Here is a 21,818-nt window from a genome sequence, read left to right as displayed (position 1 = left end):
GTTTAATCTTCGCAAAACTTAAATATTTCGTTTGGACATGCATATTTTACTATTGATGTTTTATAGGACATCTCTGTCCCTCTCGGATTGATGAGAATGAGAAAACCACGTCAAAGTGATACGGATAGGAATCATTGGACCAATCTTATCGTGGCGGTAAAAATAACCCGTGTCGCCAAGGATGAATTGCATTTTCAATTTTTAACGTGGGGGGGGGGGGGGGTCTTATTAACCCTTTCTATTTTCTACTGTGCGATAATGTTTTTTTCCTCAAGTTAGCTTCTGCCTGCCGCTGTAGTGGTCGAGTGGTCATAGTGACGGACTCGCATCGCGAGGATCCGGGTTCGAACCCCACCGTCGCCGCAGTGGTGGCCGGCTAAAGTTGGTTTTCTGTGGTTCCCAATTTCGAGGCGCAAATGCGAGTCCTAACTAACTTCACAACCAATCCCGGATACTCACGAACAGTGTTAGGTACACACGCACGCACACACACACTCACTAACGGTAGTGAACTGCCAGATGGCGATAGACCGGAGTTGAGCTCGGTTTGGAAGAAGAAGCAGTACTTCTGAATAACCCTGTTTGCGCACGCGCCCTATTAGGGAGAGTCGAGTGAGAAGCTTGAGTTATAGCATATATAAAACAGGAAAAGAATCGAAATCCCTTATAACACAATGAGAAAAAAAAAATGAATGAATAAACAGAATAAGTAAAAATCAAAGCACGAGTGCCTCGCACACGATATCGCCATAATTAAACAAAACGGACGGAAACGCAACGAGCACTAAAATCCATAATGAGAGAAACGCCGCACAACTTTTCCGCAAATAATGAGATCGAATCGATTTCCAATAAAACGCCTCGTTGGATTCGGTCCATCTACCTTTGATGCGAGATAATCTATTCCACCGAACAACGACGTTTTCCTCTCGCGCTTTCTCTCTCTCTATAGATATCTCTCTCTTGCAACACGCCATAAGTGCGTCCACACCACCGCATCCCGAGCTTCCATTATTACTATACATACAGTACTATCCTTTAAAACTCGCTGTTGCCCTCCCATTCCCGCGTTTCTTCCAGGAGTTTTCGCGTCTTGTCAAAAACGCCTTTTTAATTAATGCCTTTCTAATACTTCCTCGCTTTCATTTGCTAATAAAAGACGGGGGAGTGGGAGGCGGACTCTAATCCAATGAATAGCATATTTTCGCCTATATCTTTTTACTGGGGGGAACGAGCTAGAGCTTTTCAATTCCAGTCGATGATTCTCAGAAGGAAAAGACCAAAAATGATAGCAACCCTTTTCGGTGCATTTTAACGGATGATCAAGTGATTAAAAGAGTGTAGATGCCTTATGTGTGCCTTTGATGGATAGGTTTGCTTTCTCCGTTGGTTTTCCTTTTTTTGCCCATTTTCAAATGCAGATGCTTTGATGACATAGAATTTATATGTTTCTAGAATTATCCGCATTTGTCGTGTAACATCAATTAATATTCGAGTTTGTCAAAATGTGCTTCCGTTTCGATTTGTTAAAGTCCGATATATGATGTAAGGGAGTAAATTATTCAAGTATTTTTCGGTAAAAATTAATTGTATCTCTTCCGTGGAGATGAGATTTCAGAACTCGTGAGTAAATATTTTCGAGGTGATCCTTTTAGAACCACGGGATGTTTTTCCACGTTATCTCTAGAAAACTTGTGTAACCACGAGTAACGTGAATATTGTTTCAGGAATGTGTCTAAGAAAATAAAGACTGCGTCGTGCATTTGCTATTGTTTTCCAGAAAGTGTAAATTGTGTCAACGGCTTGGTGCAACATGGAGATTAATACAGTGCTTATATCGCCAGAGCGATAGAGTGGGGTGTGTCACTCTGTTTGCTCAATTCCTCGTACGCACACACAACATAGAGATTATTTTAAAATTTCTGCAAACTAAAACTGCTCAAATGTTGAAAGACTAGTCTAATATCGGTTTCCTTTCGATCAAGTACTTCTATATTAGTCATGTACTTAATACGGTGTTCTAATCCTAAGAATTGTATATCCCCCCCCCCCCTCCACATCTTTTTACTGGGGGATCGAGCTAGAGCTTTTCAATTCCAGTCGACGAAATATCAGAGAAAAGACCAAAAATGATAGCAACCCCTTTTGGTACATTTTAATGGATGATCAAGTAATTGAAAATGTGTTTATATGCCTTACGTTACGGTGGTTGATGGATGCATTTGCCTTCTCGGTTGGTTCTTTTTACCCATTTTCAGATGAAAATGCTTTGATTGCGTCTGTTGTTTCTAGAATTATCCTTATTTGCGTATTATATACTAGATTCAAATTCGAGATTGTCAAAATGTGCTTACGTTTAGATTTATTAAAGGCCAATAAATGATGTAAGGAACTGAGAGAGAGAATTGTTCAAGTATTGTTTCGGTAAATTAATGGTATTTCTTCCCGGGAAACCAGATTTGAAAACTCGTAAGTAAATATTTGCGATGTGATTCTCTCAGAACTATTGATATTTTTCACGTTATTCTTGGAAAACTTGTGTAACCTCAAGTAACGTGAATATTGCGATTATATTGTTTCAAGAATCTCTTCTCTAAGAATATAAAGATTACCTTAGATGGCCGCTGTGGTGGTTGAGTGGTTATAGTGACGGACTCGCGATGCGAGGATCCGGTTCGAACCCCACAGTGGTGGTCGGCTGAAGTTGGTTTTCTGTGGTTCCCAACTTCAAGGCGCAAATGCGAGCCGATCTCCCCGTTAAAAAGTCTCGCCACAGAGAGCAACAGTCCTACAACGATAAATCATTCAATCATAACACTTCACTCATAGTTAGAAAGAAAACTGGTGGCAGATGGCAGTACTACACATAACAAACATTGCACAGAAACAAACTTTACGTCAGGTTGCACTACACTACACGCACATTCCCGCATGTACGGGTTCGTTGGGGGGTTCCATGGGGGGGGGGGTGCATTTGGGGTGTCGCAGTAGTAGGTAGGGCCTCCAAAAAATGGCTCGGGGATCCATGATGTTCTTAAGTCAGCCACCTCGTTGGGCAATTTGCCTGTTGTGGCGTTGTATTTGTATTTGTATTACGCTGCGCATCTACTGGCGTTTTCCAGAAAATCTGGATTATTTCAACGTTATGGCGAAACATGAAGATTAATGCAGTACTTAATCGCTTGTGCGACAGAAAGTGGGCGTCACTGTTTCCTCAAGTACTTAATATCTCACACACACACACAATATAAAAATTATTTTCAAAATTCTGGTAATTGCACAATGGTTGGAAGACTAGTCTAATCGGTTTCTTTTGGTCAAGTACTTCTATAGCGTATTTATATTATGTTTCTCAGGAATTCGTATATAGAACGCACTGTTATATAGTACAGTACTTTTATATAGCAGAGCGAAAAACCCGTTCCACACGATACATAATACGGCTGCTCACGATATATATAATACACTCTTATAATCCTATGAATAGCATATTTTCTCCTATGTCTTTTTATAGGGGGATCGAGCTGGAGCTTTTCAATTCCATTCGATAATTCTCAGTGAAAAGACCAAAAATGATATAGCAACCCTTTTTTGTGCATTTTAAGGATGATCATGTGATCAAAAATGTTCTTGTCTTATTTTGCTGCGCTTGATGAATGATTTGCCTTCTCTCCGTCCGTTGTTTTATATAACCGTTTTCAGATGCAAATGCTTTGATTGCGTCCAATGTTTCTAGAATTACCCTTATTTGTCGTATTATATCAATTACTACTGGATTCAAATTCGAGATTGTCAAAATGTGCTTCCGTTAAGATTCATTAACGTGCGATAAACGTTGTAAGGAAATAAATTATTCAAGGATTTTTCGGTAAATTAATAGTATGCCTTCCTTGGAAACTAGATTTGAGAACTCGTAAGTAAATGTTTTTGAGATGTTTCTTAGAACCATAGATATTTTTCACGTTATTCCTAGAAAACCTGTATAACCTCAATTGCTTGCTAGAACGTCGATATTCTTTCAAGGATCTCTAAGAACATTGTGTCAGAGTTTTTGAGAAAAGTAAATTATAATTTACAATATAATAGTTGAAATAAATATTTTAATCGTTTGAGTGTACAATAATTGAGATTATATTGTTAATGGGGTTGCTGTATTTTTGAAACATATGACATCCATATTTTTATGGGCATCTTTTTATCAGCCACCTCGTTGGGCATTTTGCCTGTTGTGGCGTTGTATTTGTATTTGTTTCAAGAATCTCTCTCTAAGAACATAAAGATTACGTTGCGCATCCACTGGCGTTTTCCAGATTTTCTGGAAAACTCACACCAAACCATTGAAATGAATATTTTAATGGTTTGGTGTATATATAACGATGAGATTGTTTTAAAAATTTGGTAGAAAAGAGCACAAAGATTGAAAGTCTGGTTTCATTGGGTTTTTTTTTTCTTTTTTGGCCAAGTGCTTCTATATTTGTATTTAAATTATGCTTGTCAAAGGTGTATATTTATTACGCACCGTATATAGTACAATACTGTTATATAGCAAGCGGGAAAGCCCGTACTACTCCATGCTTAATATATGGGGCTCTAATTCTATGAATAGCGTATTTCCCCCTATAATTTTTTTATTGGTGCGATTGAGCTAAAGCTTTTAAATTCCAGTTGATGATTCTTAGAGAAAAGACTAAAAATGATGGAAACTCTTTTCGGTATATTTTAACGGATGATCAAATGATTAGAAGCATGTTTATATGCCTTATTTTGCGACACTTGATGGATAGATTTGCCTTCTCCGTTCTTTTTTTAAAACCCGTTTTCAAATGCTTTGATGGCATCCGATGTTTCTAGAATTTCCCTTATTTGTCTCTCGTATAGCATCAATTAATACTTGCAGATGTTCAAAACGTGCTTCCTTCGCGATCCATTAATGTTCGTTAAATGGTGAAAGGAAATAAATTATTTCAGGATTTTTTCGTTAAAATAATGGTATCACTTCCCCGGAAACTAGATTTAAAAACTCGTAAGTAAATATTTTCAAGGTGATTCTCAGTACCACAGATATTTTCACTTTATTTCTGGAAAACTTGTAGTTTTTAATAAGTTGTATGTTAATAATATTATTGTTGTTTTAATCACATTCGAGTAACGTGAATATTGTTTGAATAATCTCTAAGAACGTAGACTGCGCCATCCATTTGCCGTCGTCTTCCAGAAAATGTGAATTATTTCAACGGTTTGGTGCAACTTGGAGAATAATATAGTGCTTACATCGCCTGTGCATTGCTGCGGGGTGTTCCACTCTGTATGCTCAATTCCTCACGCACACACTGCATGGAGAAAACTTCTAAATGTACTGAAACTAAAAGACTTTTATATAATAAATGTCTTCGTTTTTATATTATGTGTATCAGAAGTTCACATTTATATGCACAGTTATATACAGTGCGGGGAAAAGTCCGTAGAAACTTTAAAAATTCATAAAAACTGAAAAAATAACCGAAAAAAAAAAACGGTTTGCAGGGTTAGCATTGCTAGGTCACGGGAATTTTTTTAACAGGAAAATTTTTTTCAAAAATAGCCAATAGGTGGCGCAACAAGTCCAAGTCAAAGAAAAGGTACGAAAATAACAAACAGAATGCCTTGAAATCGTTTGTTACAGCAGTACGTGTTCCACCACCACAGGGGATAACACATTGCAGGCGAGTCACAAATCCAGCAACGGCTGAATGCAGCAGGTACGGATGTATACATGACATCTCTTGGCGGATCGCATCTTTCAGTTCCGACAGATTAGATGGACCCGATCGATACACCCAGGACCGTACTGCTCGTACCAGCGCCACCAATCGGCTGTTCTTGAGTTAATTTTGTATTTCCTGTCAAAAAAATTCCAGCGGCCTAGCGTTGTTAACCCTGCAAATTCTTTTTTATTTCGGTTATTTTTCCAGTTTTTATGAATTTTTAAAGTTTCTACGGACTTTTTGTAATGCAAATCACCCTCCGATTTTCTAGAATTATCTGCATTTGTCGTACAATATCAATTAATACTGGTTTCGAATTAGAGATTGTCAAAATGCGCTTGCGTTAAGATTTATCAACGTCCGATAAATGATATAAGGAACTGAGAGAGAGAGTATTTTTCGGTAAATTAATGGTGTGTCTTTTCTTGAAAACTCGTAAGTAAATATTTTCGATGTGATTCTCCGAACCATGGATATTTTTCACGTTATTCTAGAAATCTTTTGTGACCTCAAGTAACGTGAATATTGTTTCAAGAATCTTTAAGAATATAAAGATAGCGTCACGCACACCTACTGGCGTTTTCCAGAAAATGCGAATTATTTCAATGTTTTGGTGTAACGTGGATATTGATACATTGCCTCAACGCCCGTGCGACAGAGCGAAGTGGTTCCCTCAAGGGTTCCCCTAGAACGTAGACATTGTTTCAAAGATGTCTAAGAACATCGTGTATGGGTTTTCTATAAACGTTAATCCCGTTCTGTGTAAAACGGGAGACTGTGTTAAAAATTCCCCAAAAACTGTACGGAGGTCGAGCGGCTCTGGTCTAATCAATTTCTTCTGGCTAAGGAACCATTCAAGTATTAAGTAAGCGCCCGAAGGGAAACGGGGTGTTTGGCATTTGCTGACTTTTGTTGGTGAAGACCGGGGGGGGGGGGGTGTTCGAATGATGATTCTGTGAGCAATAGAGCATGAAAATATGCAATTGGGAAATGATTTCCGAAAATATGTACGTCTTGTTAGTTTGAAAGCCTGATCCACTGCACTAGAGAGCCGCAAAACATCACTTGGTCTGGGAGCCGCACGATGCCGTCAAGTTTTTTCGGACATGGGTTATACAGGGGGCTAAACTTTCAGAGAAAGTAAAATACACATAAAGAAGCATTTTCTTTTTGTGTAGCAATGTGGGGTCGGAAATAAAAAGTGTTGCTGCATAAAACATGAAATGCTGAGGAAATGAAAATAGCTTTTATTTACATTAATAAGCACAAAACTGTAATTAAAGTAAGTGCTCAAATGTGCCACCACTAAGATCGATACAGGCCTGGCAGCGTCCAGCAAGGGGTCGGCGTACCCTTTCGAAGATGCCAGGTGTTTCACGTAGCAGCAGTGACTCAAAATTTTGCAAAGTGGTCCTCATCAGAGTTTTTCTGCCAACAATTTTCATTTCCGACCACACATTGCTATATAAAAAATGTTTTTTTATGTGCATTTTGCTTTACCCTTAAATGCGGGTTAAATGGTTTTGTGCTCATTTTTAGAGCTGTTTTTCCCATCTTTCCCCCATTTTTCGAATTCGAATATCTCAGTGAATATTGCAATTTAGAAACATGTAATTTTTTGTTGGCATCAGGAGAGGCAGGGCAACAACTTTGTAATTCGGTTTTGGGGCACACGGAGAATGTGATAAAAAATTTATTTATTTATTTAAATAACCACACAACTCCTTGAAACACGGATGACATATCTGAGAACTTAACGTGATTTGGAAACTTTTCCTAATTGGAAATATACCTTTAGGATCAACGATTCGCCAGTAAAATGTCATACTCCCATTTGCTATGCAACCTGTGTAGCTAGGAAGGTGGCTAGACGGGTGCAATATAAAGGTTACCTGTTGTGGATGGCAACCTTGAAGAAATGGAAAGTTCTAGGAGGCAGGGTTGTTTTCAAGTTTTTCGTTGGAGGTGCAGCATCACTAGTGGATAAGGCTTGTGTGTCATATATAGATTGGTTTTGGGGTTCGAGTGGTGCAGTGGTAAGATGTTCGTCTACTACCATGAAGAATCCCGTCAATTCGATGGGTTCGATCTTAGGTACGGACACAAGTTCCATCGGGCCCGAGGCGACCACCAATAGAATACGCCTTTCTAATATGCCCACGCAAAGTCCCTCCCTGCTCAAGACTAAGGCGAATGTAAATTACCTAGCGGACTCGTCGTCTCCCTACAAGGTGGAAAAACCGGTTTTATATTCAAAGTGGCATATAATCGTTAAAAAAACGGCATAGGAAACAGCTATTGGCTGTAGCGATAATATTGAATTCACTCTTTGCACAAAGAAGGAAGATAAGTCATCTCAGGTTTTCCAGTAGCTATACTCAAGACGAGTCTGGTATATCATGGCTTTTTTAGTTGACACCCCCCACCTCCGTTTCCGCTTATGGTTCTGATCATGGTGATGCCAAAAGATTCCGTCTATTGTTAGGCATTCATTACTAAAAAATGACTGGATGTCCCGTTTTCATCTCAAAGAAATATCGTCAGCCATGGGTGTCAGTGTTTTGTGAGTTGGACTTGTTGTAATTCTTGATTTATATTTCTTAGTTCTTGAGGTAGCTACCGGTGTACATCCCCACTAAAACTAATATTGGAATGTTACACAGTTAGAAAGTAAGCATTAAAAAATTAACTACAATTCAAAAACAATATCAATCCACAGTTTGTGAGAATATCACGGTATCACGGTCTACATTCTAATTTAACAATATGTTCCCGGTAACGAATTATTTTGTTGGTCATTTACTGGCGAGAATTCCACGAAACTTCACCAGTTTATTAAATAAATACGATTACATCAGTTTTTCGTTGGTTTATAGGTCATATAATCTCATGGACAATGTCTGATGCGTTGTGGAAGCAATACTTGAATTTAATTACGAATATTTTGAAAGTTGGTTGATGGTGGCAGTAAGAGAAATAGAGACGTCATTACACAGTTGCCTAATTAAGGTTAATGATAAAGGATAGTGTGTTAATTGGAAAGTATATTTAGTGCGGCGTAAGAATGATAATCTGAAAAAAAATTAAGAAAGATGGAAGAAGACTGATTATCCCGAGAATCAGACAAGACCTACAGCAGAAACCGAAACTTCGCATTGGTTGATGCTCATTCAAAAATTTCTAATACGAAGTCTATACCAAATGTGGGAAAATGATTAAAGATCATACACAACTTAAATGGATTCTAGATCGAAACACATCGACAACCGTGAGTTTGAGAAGTTCGTAAAACTGCGACTAGAATGAAGAACAGTGTAAAGTTCTGTAAAGCTTCATTTTTAGAAACAGCAATGGCAGAAAATCATCTCAAGACCTCATTTAATGATCGCTTAGATAAAACCTTGCGTTTCTTCGTATAATATCTCAATATAGGAGTACTTCCGTGACCACACATACAACTTTAAATATTCCTCTGAGTTATTTGTAATTGCCAACTCGATATGCTGGGAAGAGTTGGTCTTTCGAAATAGATATAAAAAAATTTGACTAGTTTTCACTTTTCAATGAGTGCAATTTTGATTGTGTTGTAGGCCTGTTATGTGTTCAGGTACTGCTCTAGCGGTGTGGTGTATGACTCCATTGTGCATATACGAACTTGAAAGGGTTAACTGCTATTTATTAAACTATTAACAATTAAACATTCAACGATTAAATATTAGGTTAAAATTAATTACATAAAATTGAGAATTAAGATCATCAACACGACCAGCGTATGTAGTGGCTAGCGACAGAGTGAGGTAAAGAGCAGCAGGGCTTCCAGGTTGATTCTGGTTTATATGTGGGTGGACTGCAGCGCCAGATGTGCACGTTACAGCATGGCCATTTGCATACGCCACACTGCCATCTATCTAGCAGCACCTGCTACACTCATACGCACAAACTGACACTATTAGCTGCTTCTACCGAGTATTACGAATGTAGTTATGCAGGTTCCTTCATTTCATAACGGCTCAAACATTTGAAAAATAATTATTGCCAAATGGGGGAGAAGTGTTACACAAACTAATTACACTTAATGACAAAATTGGTTACAGACACCCTTTGTTTTGCGAATATAATCTGTTATTTACTCACCGAAAAAGAAATACTTCGTTGTTATTTTGGAGCAATAGCGATCAGCAGTCGAAATTCTCAATTTTTCTAACTTTGCGGAGCTTTTTGGATCAATTTAATTTTCTATGGAACCCATAGAGTAATATTCACGGTTTGAGGAAACCCTTGAAATATTGCCAAAGTTCTGGAGAACCTTTAAAACAATATTAAAGTTCATTGAACCACAAAAGTCTTGCGCACGTGAATTGTAGGTAAACCCATTCTTGAAGATAAACGCATGTTCTTGGATACATATATCAACAGAAAGTTTTCGGAATCATCCGGAAAATATCCATGGTGTAGCGCATAAGTTTCCGAGTGGTGCTTTTTTTATGGACGCCGAAGTATCACAACCTGTGAAATGTTTTATGAAAGCGTTGCAATAACAATATCTATATTGGAGAAGTACTCGTGTGAATATTCCCAAAGATATCGAGAGTTGCACGAGAACCAAATCATAAAAACGCTCTGGTCTAGAGGAACTTTAAAACAATACCGTCGTTTCTAAGAGAATATTGGAAATAATATCCATGTATTCTAAAATAGTATTCTTCAACGTTCTCACAGCTGCGTACCAGTGAAAGTGGTTGAACAATTTCACGGATTCGGATCACGAGAAATAATTTGCGATCGGCAATGAATTTATTAATTGGGAGAAATAATTTGAGGAGCGACAAAAAAATGAATGTTATCACAAAAATGAGAAACTTTGCTTGGTTTTAATTTATACAAAAATTGCCACGTTTTCAAGACAAATAAAATTTAATTGGTCGAATGTTCGACGCGTTTTGGCTCTTCAATGGAGAGCCGTATTTCCCATCATCCATAGAGACATCCATATTTTTATGGGCATCTTTTTATCAGCCACTTCGTTGGGCATTTTGTCTGTTGTGGCGTTGTATTTGTATTTGTCATCAGGACCTCGTGGTCAGAATTCACACGAATGAGTCGTGGAAAGGTGATGTTTACGTCTGGTCATCCGAAGAGTTCGCCTTTGTATTTGCTGGTGGTCTTTGGATGCAAATTGGGGAGCTATCTGTTGCAAAGTGTTGATAATTTTGTCAGCTTGGACAGGCTTTATCAACCTCAGTCGAGACAAAATTTTCAACACTTTGCAACAGATGACTCCCCAATTCGCATCCAAAGACCACTCGGACGCAGCCAATACAAAGGCGAACTCTTCGGACGGCCAGACGTAAACATGACCCGTCCACCTGACCACGAGGTCCTGGTGACGGCTCTCCGTTGAAGAGCCGAAACGCGTCGAACATTCGACCAAATAAATTTTATTTGTCTTGAGAACGTGGCAATTTTCGTGTAAAAAAAAATGAATGCATGTGAGAAATAATTTTCTGACCGGCAAAATCTTAAACAAATATAATTCGCAGACCTGCTGACGACTGGATAGAACTAAAAGCCAATATAGAGACGATATAATATTTAATGAATATATAGCAGCTGTACGAATTCCTCGAAATACTTCGCTGACCGGCCCACGGACCAGAGGTTGGAGAAATACAGGGTGTTTCAAAAAGCATCATCCGATTTAAAAGAATTTAAGCTATTCAGCTTTTAATCAGTTTTGATCGAATAATGTATAGAGAATATTGTAGAAAGAGGAAAATCTCGAGTTTCACGCTGTTGCCGACCGGTAGCTAACGCCTTACTTTCGGCCACCAGTTCAGTGTTTGTCAAGATTGGCTTTTTCCACAGTTAGAAACTGATTCGGATGACTTCATTTTCCAGCAGGACGTTCTCCACCACACTAGAACTTGGACGTTCGAGAATTTTTGAACAATGACATTCCTAAACGATGGATCGGCTGTACGGGACCTGACGATTCAGTTAATTTTTTTCTTCTTGTGGGGGGTTTATAAAATACTACGTTTATGTGCCTCCTATTCCAGCTACATTAGCCAAACTGGAGATACGAATAACAGCAGTCGTGGAAGCAGTGGATGCAAACATGCTAGCAAAAGTTTGGGACGAATTTGACTACCGTAGAGACATATGCCGTGCATCCCAAGGTGGACACATTGAGCACTTTTAATATGATTTGTAAAAAAAAACTTTATGATTAGCCACGTAACATAAAATTAATCTTAAGTGTCTGTGTACAATATGTTTCGTAATATACGCATTTAAATTCGAGTGATTCTTTTTGAAACATCCTGTACTATACGAAGCATTACACATTACGATAATTACTTGAGCTAATATTCATTACTCTTTCTCTCGGAAACCCTAGCTATGTCTCGAAGAATGACATAATTGCCTTTTTTTCATTTGTTTGTTATTTTGTTTAAATAAATACGTATTTTTGTTCTTTCTACTCATGCGAAAATTTGAAATGTGTCAACCAGTATATGCCTCTTGGCCACTTGGCTGATTTTTTTTTCTCATGTTGATATTTTGTAAGATATGAAAAAAATTAAATTGAAATTGAACCCCCTAAGGTTCCACGGAGTTTCATTTTGACTCTTCGTAAATGAAGAGTTAGTTAAAATCACTCGGTTTTACTCAAATTATAAATATCGCAAATATCAGAATACAAATGGCCAAATCTTAGAAGATAGTAAAAATAGTTTTGTTCACCTAAAAACGAAGGTGTTCAAAGGCGACAGCTAAACTTATGGTAATGATGTTATTCGAGTTATTTTTTTTTTGCACCAATGAAAACAGAAGAGGAATAAGATATATCTTTTCGTGCTGGAAACGAACAAATCCTTTCAAATCCATCAGCTCGCGGTTTTCGTTCTGATATGTTTTGTAGCAGATTTCTTTTGTTTCTAAGGAATAATATTTATTTATTTATTTTTCTTTTCTGGTTCTTCCCATGTTCGTGCAAAACTCCATCGCTCACCAAAATGAACAGCCACCATCCACTACTGCATCATCTGGAATGCATTAGAAAAAAATAAAAACCATAAATAAAATAAAATAAATACAATGGCTAAAAGAAAATGAGTACAACATTCCAAGGTTTTTTTTTTGACCAAAAAGGGAAAAATAAAATTCCTTTTAAATAAAAAAAAATACTTTTTTTTTGCTTATATTTATACGTAATCTTTTCTCAAACGGTATTACGTGACAGCACTAAACTAAACTAAACTAAAAAATTCTACGGTCTTTGAACTTGGAATATATTTTGTTTCTTTTGTCTTTAATGTTGGATTCAAAATATTTTTTTTTAAGTTTTTATATATTATGCACTAATGTTTTCAACATGAATTCATTCGATAGTTATTATTCGTTTTGCTTACATACAATGTCCATTAATGCCTGATTCCTAATGAAAGCGATGCTATTTGGTACGTCTCTTTTGAGCTTTGGTAAGGGTATTTTTCTACGAAAGCGATGGTCAAACGTGACATGTGGAATGAAGTTTTATCGCAAGCGGAATATTCCGAATACGCATTCATTTCAACGTGGCAGCCATTGATAATCCTTAAGATAGACGGAGCATCTTCTTATGCTCTCAATCAATCTCTCACAATATCCTCTCAAATATCTCTCAATCCCTATGTACCTGATGGGATCTTAAATACTTTCAAATACGGGAACATCACTCATTTTCTCCAAAAACGTTGCTAGAAGTCGGCAAAATCACCAATTGTTGTTCAAATTGCAGAAAAAGTACCATTGGTAAAGGAAATGAAGGACTACTGGGAAAAAATGATTTGAAATGTAGTGCACCGAAAACGACGTTGTACTTGACAAATATTTGACATGTTTATCTACAACCATACGTATTTAATATAATTTATAAATTATGAAAACTTTATACACGATCTAGTACACATCACAAATTCAAATAAGCATCGTTGGAAAAAACGTACATTCCTTATTAAATCAATGCATTTGACCAGCGACAAAGATTAGCCTTATCTTATCCTATATAAGATTTCCAGTGCCGAAGTTTTCAGCTTGACACGAATAATATTTTACTTACCTATCCTCTTCTACTAGGATCTCATTCTATTACATTTTCTCCGACTACAGGGGCAAATAGTGTATTAAGAGTCAGAACAAACAAAACGTAAGTGATCCGTTGAACTGCTTCAGACGTTTTACTGGTCTTTGGATTCATTTAGGTTGAGAGATACCCTGTTCTCTATTTATTTATTTAATAATTTAACCTCTACTAGCTATTGTAGATTCGCGTAGCTAGTCACATTTTTTTTTTTCAACGCAGTATTCGCATTAACATCTTTCCGAATTCAAGGGAGCACCTTGACAAGTTAGGGATAACGAGTGTTAGTTAGGAAAATAACTTCCAGCTAAGACTAAAACTCTTTTGTTTGGGCTTGTTATCATCCAGGTGGAATGATTAACGATAATTTTGTCCCCAACTCGTTAAAACACGATGACTGATGCTCTCTGGGAACTCTGACGACCTCTCGTAAGTAGTTTTGGTCTCCTCTCTCTCTCTCCTGTACCTTTTTCTTTGACATCATTCCTCGCGAATTCCAGAAAACTCTTTCTCTCTCGTGATCATGCGGCCATGCAATTAAAACATGACCTTCATCTATCTCTCTCTCTTTCCACACGGATTAATAAATCTCGATCTTGTATGGGTGGCCGCTCGATATAATTTTTTTAAGGAAACAACAAGAAGAATGTCCAATGACAATGACCAGCTTTCGTGATATAATTCAGGTCGTTTCGTTCCAGAAAAGGCAACAAAAGACACTACTACTCGTACGGGACGTTATAGATTACCCGCTGTCGCCACTTCCGCCATTAACTCGTGGTGATATATTGATGGAAATGCCTTATTGCCATGTATGGGAGTCTCACAGCCGGTGACTAATATTTCCCATTGATATGGATTTGCTCTGTCAACTACTTCTTCAACACGCGGGGGCCTTTCCAGTGGAGAATAATCCAGTCACGAACACATATATCAAACGCGATCTACAAAAGCTCCATCATCATCACCACCATCATTACCATCGTGGCCGGTTAGCAGTGGAGGCAGTGTCGTCAAAAAGCTGCCCAATATCTGGAAAACCATAATTAACTTTTCGGTAGTAACGTTGTTGTTCCCACCGCATTCCCCGAGGCACTATTCGAAAAAACAAATTATGTTTATTTATTTATTCATTATTTTATATTTTTCTTCTCCTCCCACCGCAACTGAAAATAACCAATTACTAAGGACGATGATGTTTCTTTGCGTTTTGTTATCATTAAAAATAGATGCTTACTGATCGAATTAATTATTAAATGTCTGCGGGTTTTTTGTTCGATGGGAAATCATGTTTCGGAGCTTGAACTAAATTAAATAAGTTTTTTTTTAGATTGAGGTGAAGAATCATTTTATGAGAATTTTGTGTGTTTCAAGTCTATTTAAATATTGATGAGAGAGAGAGAGAGGAGAGATGTATGTGAATTCGAAAAATTTCATGTCATTTTTTCATACAAAGTTGATTAATACTTGGTTAACAAGGTTATTAAACCCTTGTGTCAGTAAAGTTTGAAACACTTGTGTCAGTAAAGTTTGAAACACTTGTGTCAGTAAAGTTTGAAACACTTGTGTCAGTAAAATTTGAAACACTTGCGTCAGTAAAATTTGAAACACTTGTGTCAGTAAAGTTTGAAACACTTGTGACAGTAAAGTTTTAAATACTTTTGCTCCAATCTCAGTAAATCCTCAAATATATGACTCGGTAAAGTTCCAAACATTTGTCTCAGTGAAGTTTCAATTGAAGTGTCCTCATTTGATCTATAGAGAGTGGGAACTATAGAACAAAACTGCACCGATTAATGTCGGTAGGTATTTTTATCATCACACATGTAGAAACGATTTTCAGAAGAAAACAAAAATTAATTCAAGAAATCACCGATAGTGATTTTGTGGCGCTGTGTGTGAAAAATTATCTCTCGCATGACTGAAAAAAAAAATCTGAAATACGCGCTGAAATTGCGTATTATGAAATGCGATCGGATGAAAGTTGAGTAACATAATCGCATTTCATGTGATTCACATTAAATGATTTTTTCAAACATTCGTCTCGACAACTTAGGACTATGGTTTCAAGCAATGCTTCGCGCACGAGCATTCGTTTCAACGACAAAATTTCAAAAATTTACGTTTATTTCGAGAGCAACGTTTTGAACGTACGTTACGATAATGTTTCGAAAATTGAAGCACCGCTTCAAAGGTTCATCTCGACACACACACATCACTTTACCTTTAAATTTATATATTTCTGTAAAGTTTAAAAAATTTCTCAGGTAACATTTCTAACATTTGTCTTGGTAAAATTTCTAACGTGTGTTTCAGTAAAGTTCCAAGCACTTGTATCGTCACTAAAATTTCGAACATTTTCTGGGTAAAGTTCCAAACATTTGTCTCAGTGAAGTTTGAAACGTCTGTCGTCGTTAACCTGTGATTACAACCTTTACTGTGGCGGAGACAAATGTTTGAAATTTTATCGAGAAAGATGTAACTCTCTTCTTCTTCAAATATATCTTTCTGAATAAATTTAAAACATTCATTTTTGAAACGTTACGGAGACAAATATTTTAAATGTTATCGAGACCGTTGTTAGAAACGTTACCGAGATACATTTTTAAGACGTTATGAAGACCCTTTTTTGAAAAGTTATCGAGATAGATGTTAAAACGGTACCGAGATAAATGTTACAATTAGCTAAAATTATTCGTCCCACGAAGGAATCTGAACTGAACTCCACGTCTTGATACAGCCCAGAGTTTGGATTCCAAGTTGGTCACTCTGATCATTTGATCTTTTTTGTCGCACCACGGTCACTTTCTGCACACGAGGGCAAATTAGACCAGTACCTACCAGGACAAAAACACACGTGGGTAGTTTGAAATTCCTTAATAAAGCAGTTGTACCAGATAAGCATTGAAAAATAACTTCACTTCATCAAGATACGTATGATTACGTAAAGTATATTAAAAACCGCGACGAACGCGCGTCCTATGAGCACTTTTTGACACAGTGCATACTTTTTAGCAAAACAACCGGAAATCTGGCCACCCAACCCAAAATAGAAATATCCGCATAAAACAAATATCACAAGTAAAAATTAACAATCCATCCTGAATTTCACGAAGAATTTCAAAAATAAATGTAAGAAAATATCAATATCAGTGGGAAAAAAAAGAGTTCTCATGTAACCAGAGGGCGAAATTCAATTCGTATAAATTCAATATATTGTATAAATATTCTTTTTTTACTTTACTTTCACTTGAGATGGCGATGATTTCCATTGTAGTTTGTTTCAAGAGATACACACAAATATATTCCACCGACAAGTGCAAATTGGAATTCGTTCAACAAACGAAAACAAGAAAAAAATGTAAATTTGTTTGTACCGCGTCACATCAAAGGCATTCCTTAAGACTTTTAGGATATAAACGATAATAACGTACATATTTTCTTATATTCCAAGGCATTTAGTCACTACTAGTTTTTTCCTACAACTTGGAAAAATAAAGTCAAAATGCCTAGATCCTGGTGCTATACACGATAGAGAAAAGTTGAGATGTACCGTGAGATGGAAGCACTTTTACAATCAACAGCGATAAGAGCTATGGGAACTCGATACACATACTATGGAGGTGAGCACTCGATGTCATTCAGAGGGTGTCGTTGGTGGCCATTTTTTTGTGCCTTTCGGAAATGATTTCCGATTATTAGAGATCCTATAATGATGACAGTTCTTTGTTCTGAACACAAAAGCTCGAAAAGTAATCGGGGAAGCCGAACTTCAGCCCCCCTTTCTCGATACAGCCTTGAGTTCAGATACCAAGTTGGCCGCTCTGTATAGTTATGATGCGCGAGATACGCATTCCATCCCGAATTTGCAGCTGCGTTGTTGCTGTCATTGATTTACATCATTTTCATAACGACTCTCTCAATGTAATTCTCTTCTACATATTTATAAAAGCTCATTTTCCAACGATTCCCGTGTTCCCTTTGGGGCTGAAGTTCTTACGTTGCTTTTTTTTGCATCAAAACCTGGGTGTATTGCGGTCTCTACAGCTGTGTTGGTGACACAGTCCACGTGATTCGAAGCTGAAAACCACATGTTGGTAGTTTGAAGTACCTTAACAAAACAGATCTGCCAGCTGAACATTAAAAAGTTATTTTATTTCATCAAGATTTGATTATGTAAATTAAAAAAACCTTTTCTGGACATCTGGCCACCCCACCCAAAACAGAAATATCCACCAAGAGAACATAAAAACCACAAATAAAAATACAATCCGGCCCGAATTTCACGGAGAATTCCATAAATAAATGTAAAAAAATAAGCAATATCACCGGAAAAAAAAACCTCACCTCCCATGTATCCAGAGGGCGAAATTCAATTCATATATTGTATGAATATTTTTTTTTTCCTGTATTTTCACTTGACAGCGATGATTTCCATTCTAGTTTGTTTCAAGACACACACACACACACAAACATATTCCATCGACAAGTACAAATTGGAATTCGTTCAACAAAAGAAAACAAGAAGGGGGGAAAAAAAGTCATTGTAAATTCGTTTGTACCGCGTCACATCAAAGGCATTCCTGGAGACCTTCGGGTATAGAAGAAATAACATATATCTTTTCTTATATTCCAAGGAACATTTGTCGCTCCTAGTTTCCTCGTGTCTAGATATAAAAAATAAAAAGTACATAGATCCCGGCATGTAACTGGGGAGAAAAAGGTCGAGAGATGTACCGTGAGACGGAGGCATTTTTACAATCAACAGCGATAAAAGCCATGGAAATCCGATACACATACTGCGGAGGTAGGCACTCGCCGTCATTCAGAGGGTGTCGTTGGTGGCCATTTTTTTTTTTTTCGTTCCTTTTCGGAAACGATTTCCGATTATTAGAGATCCTGTAATGATGGCAGTTCTTTGTTTGAACACAAAAGCTCAAAAAGTAATCGAAACCCACACAGAAAATTCGTATTTTCCACACCCTACTATTCTCTTTCTTTTTTCTTTTTTTTTCAAACCATTGTTCAGTTATCTGAATGACGATAAGGTGCAGTCACCTTCCACATTTGCTCTTATTGCCAATAGTTCGGGCCTTTGAAGATCAAATGCAAAAAACGGAGGGGAATAGAATGGAGGAATTATAGACGGGAAATATTCGTGTGTGTATATGGATCCATGACCGGAATTCGGGGAGGAAAGTGGATGAAAAGACTATTTTAGAAAATTGAGGTTTTATAGACAATTTTTTTAACTTTTTTGAAGTAAAAAAGGAAGAGAAATGGTGATGATGATAGTAGCCATGATGATGATAATAAAATGCAAAAACTATATATTGAAAAAAATCGATATGAACTGCATATTGGCTTTGTGAATCCTGATCATTTCCAGCGGGAATTTTTTTTACTATCGAGTTTTTCGTCCGTAATATTACTCCTTGATCTGGTTTTTTGATTATGTATTAATCTATTCTTGATTAAATTATTTTTTTTTGTAACCGAATGATAGAGAAATCTCAAATTTTAAGTGATTAAAAAACTTGATTGTAGACTGCAATGGTTTTTATGCGGATGTATTGATTTGCGTAATCGATCCATGAGAGGTTGGTTCAAAACCCTTTTAAAGCTATTTAACCGTATCGGGTATTATACAGTATTTGGCTCCAAATACTATCGACGCTATTTTTTTTTTATATGTTGAACGAATCAATGCAAAAAACCTGATACCTATAACGCCATCTGTATACAGGATGGTCGCAACTTCAGATTCAAGGAGCTTTCGCTCCTTTTTCGGTAATCTTGTTGTGAAATTCATCTGTTGTGGCTTCGTTGATTTATTGCTAGTAGTGCGGGCCTTTGTAGATCAAAAACGAAAACGATTGAAATAGAATGGAGAAATTAATAGACGGGAAATATACAGGTTGTTTCAAAAAGAATCACCCGATTTGAAATGCGTATATTACGAAAAATCTTGAACTTGAGATAAATTTTATATTACGGGGCTAATCATAAAGTTTTTACAAACCAAATTGGAGGTGCTCAATATGTCAACCTTGGGATACACGGCATATATCTATATGGTATTCAAATTCGTCCCAAACATTTGCGAGTATGTTTGCATCCACTGCTTCCACGGCTGCGGTTATGCGTATCTTCAGTTCGGCTAATGTAGCTGGAACGAAAGGCACATAAACGTAGTCTTTTATAAACCTCCACAAGAAGAAATCGCACACTGTGAGGTCCGGCGATCTTGGAGGCCAGTGATGTTTAACTGATTTGCCTGATTCCGTACGGCCGATTCACCATTTATGAATGTCATTGTTTAAAAATTCTCGAACGTCCAAGCTCCAGTGTGGTGGGGAGCCCGTCATGCTGGAAAATGAAATCATCCGAGTTCGGTTTCTAACTGTGGGAAAAGCCAATCTTGACAAACACTGAAGTGGCGGCAGAAGGAAGACCGTTAGCGCTATCTGTCGGCAACTGCGGGAAACTCGAGATTTCCCTCTTTCTACCTATACATTATTCGATCAAAACGGATTAAAAGCTGAATAGTTATGATTTTTGTTCGTAATATTACCTTTTGGTCTGGTTTTTCGATCATGGAGTATTCTATTTTTGACGAAATTGATTTTTCTCCACACTGAATGATAGAGAAATCTGAAATTCCACGTGATTAAAAAATTGATTGGGTATATTGCAGTGGTTTTTATACGAATTTACTGATCTGTGCAATCGAGCAGTGCAGTTATTTCAAAACCTTTTTAAACATTTTACCTGATTTTGTATTATATTTGCCTTCATTGATGCTATTTCTTTCTTTTTACACTTGTTTATGTACCGATATTGATATTTAATATATATATACATTTATTTTTATATTTTCAGTAGGTGTGAAATAAAATTCTTAATGTCATCACTGCAAAGAATCGAATACCTATAACACCATCTGCATACAGAACTGCAGCTCATTTTTTCGGTTATTCTTGTTGTGAAATTCATCTGTTGTAGCTTTAGGATTTGTAAGAATTTATTCGATGTATTTGAAAATAATGGAAAGAGAGAGAGAGGCTTCTCTACAAAATCATTTGACTCTTATAAATCATAAATAAACTACTTTCCAATGAATTTTTCTTACAATATTTGTATTATCAAATACTTTTTGAGAAAAAATTAAATGTTCCCTAATATAAAAACAAAATACAAACATTTCTTTACTTTTTCTGGGTGTATCACAAAAGTTCATTTCGTATACCCCATAGCATTGATTCCCCTCAGATACTCCAGTTATATTCACATGATAGAAACGTTTAAATGAAGTGGTACTTAGAAGGTACCTCACTTCAGAATCGAAGACGGAGTTCGAACTCACTTGCTTAGACATGAATAATACGCGAATGCTTACTCGTGGCGCGTCCTAATTGTCCATATTATAAATGTATCAAGTTTCTTGGCAATCCAAAGGTATGATTTTGTATTGAATATGTATTTGATCTTCTCACCACGTAGCTGTAACCAATGTCTATCAAAGGAACAATTTCTCCACTCTAATACAGTAGTTGAAACCCGCAATTGAGCTTCGACCAGAGATGAAACCATTTTTGTTAATGCTACTAAATTGTCCATATAACAGGTGTCCAGCACTCTAAGAAGCTGTGAATGCTACCCAATTTACAAACTTGAACTGATATCCATAAATAATTTATTGTTATTTGTAATGCTGTTTTATAAAAAATGATTTAGAAACACTCAAATGTCGTAAATAAAAAAAATTGAAATTTCGCAAAAAAAAAATTGAAATCAGAAATTTTTTGAATTAACAAGAGCATAAATCAAATCAATAAAAATAACTTATACATACCCTAACAATATCCATTATCTAAAAAATAGAATTAAAAAAAATACCGCATAACATTGTGTAATGACCAAAGGCTATCTTAGAACATTGAGCGCAA

The sequence above is a fragment of the Pholcus phalangioides genome, unplaced genomic scaffold (assembly GCF_987345545.1).
Source record: "Pholcus phalangioides strain wild (caught in Gottingen) unplaced genomic scaffold, Ppha-v1.0 ptg000004l_1, whole genome shotgun sequence".
Taxonomy (NCBI): Eukaryota; Metazoa; Arthropoda; class Arachnida; order Araneae; family Pholcidae; genus Pholcus; species Pholcus phalangioides.
The sequence above is the reverse complement of the archived record's forward strand: the minus strand, read 5'-3'. Positions refer to the sequence as shown.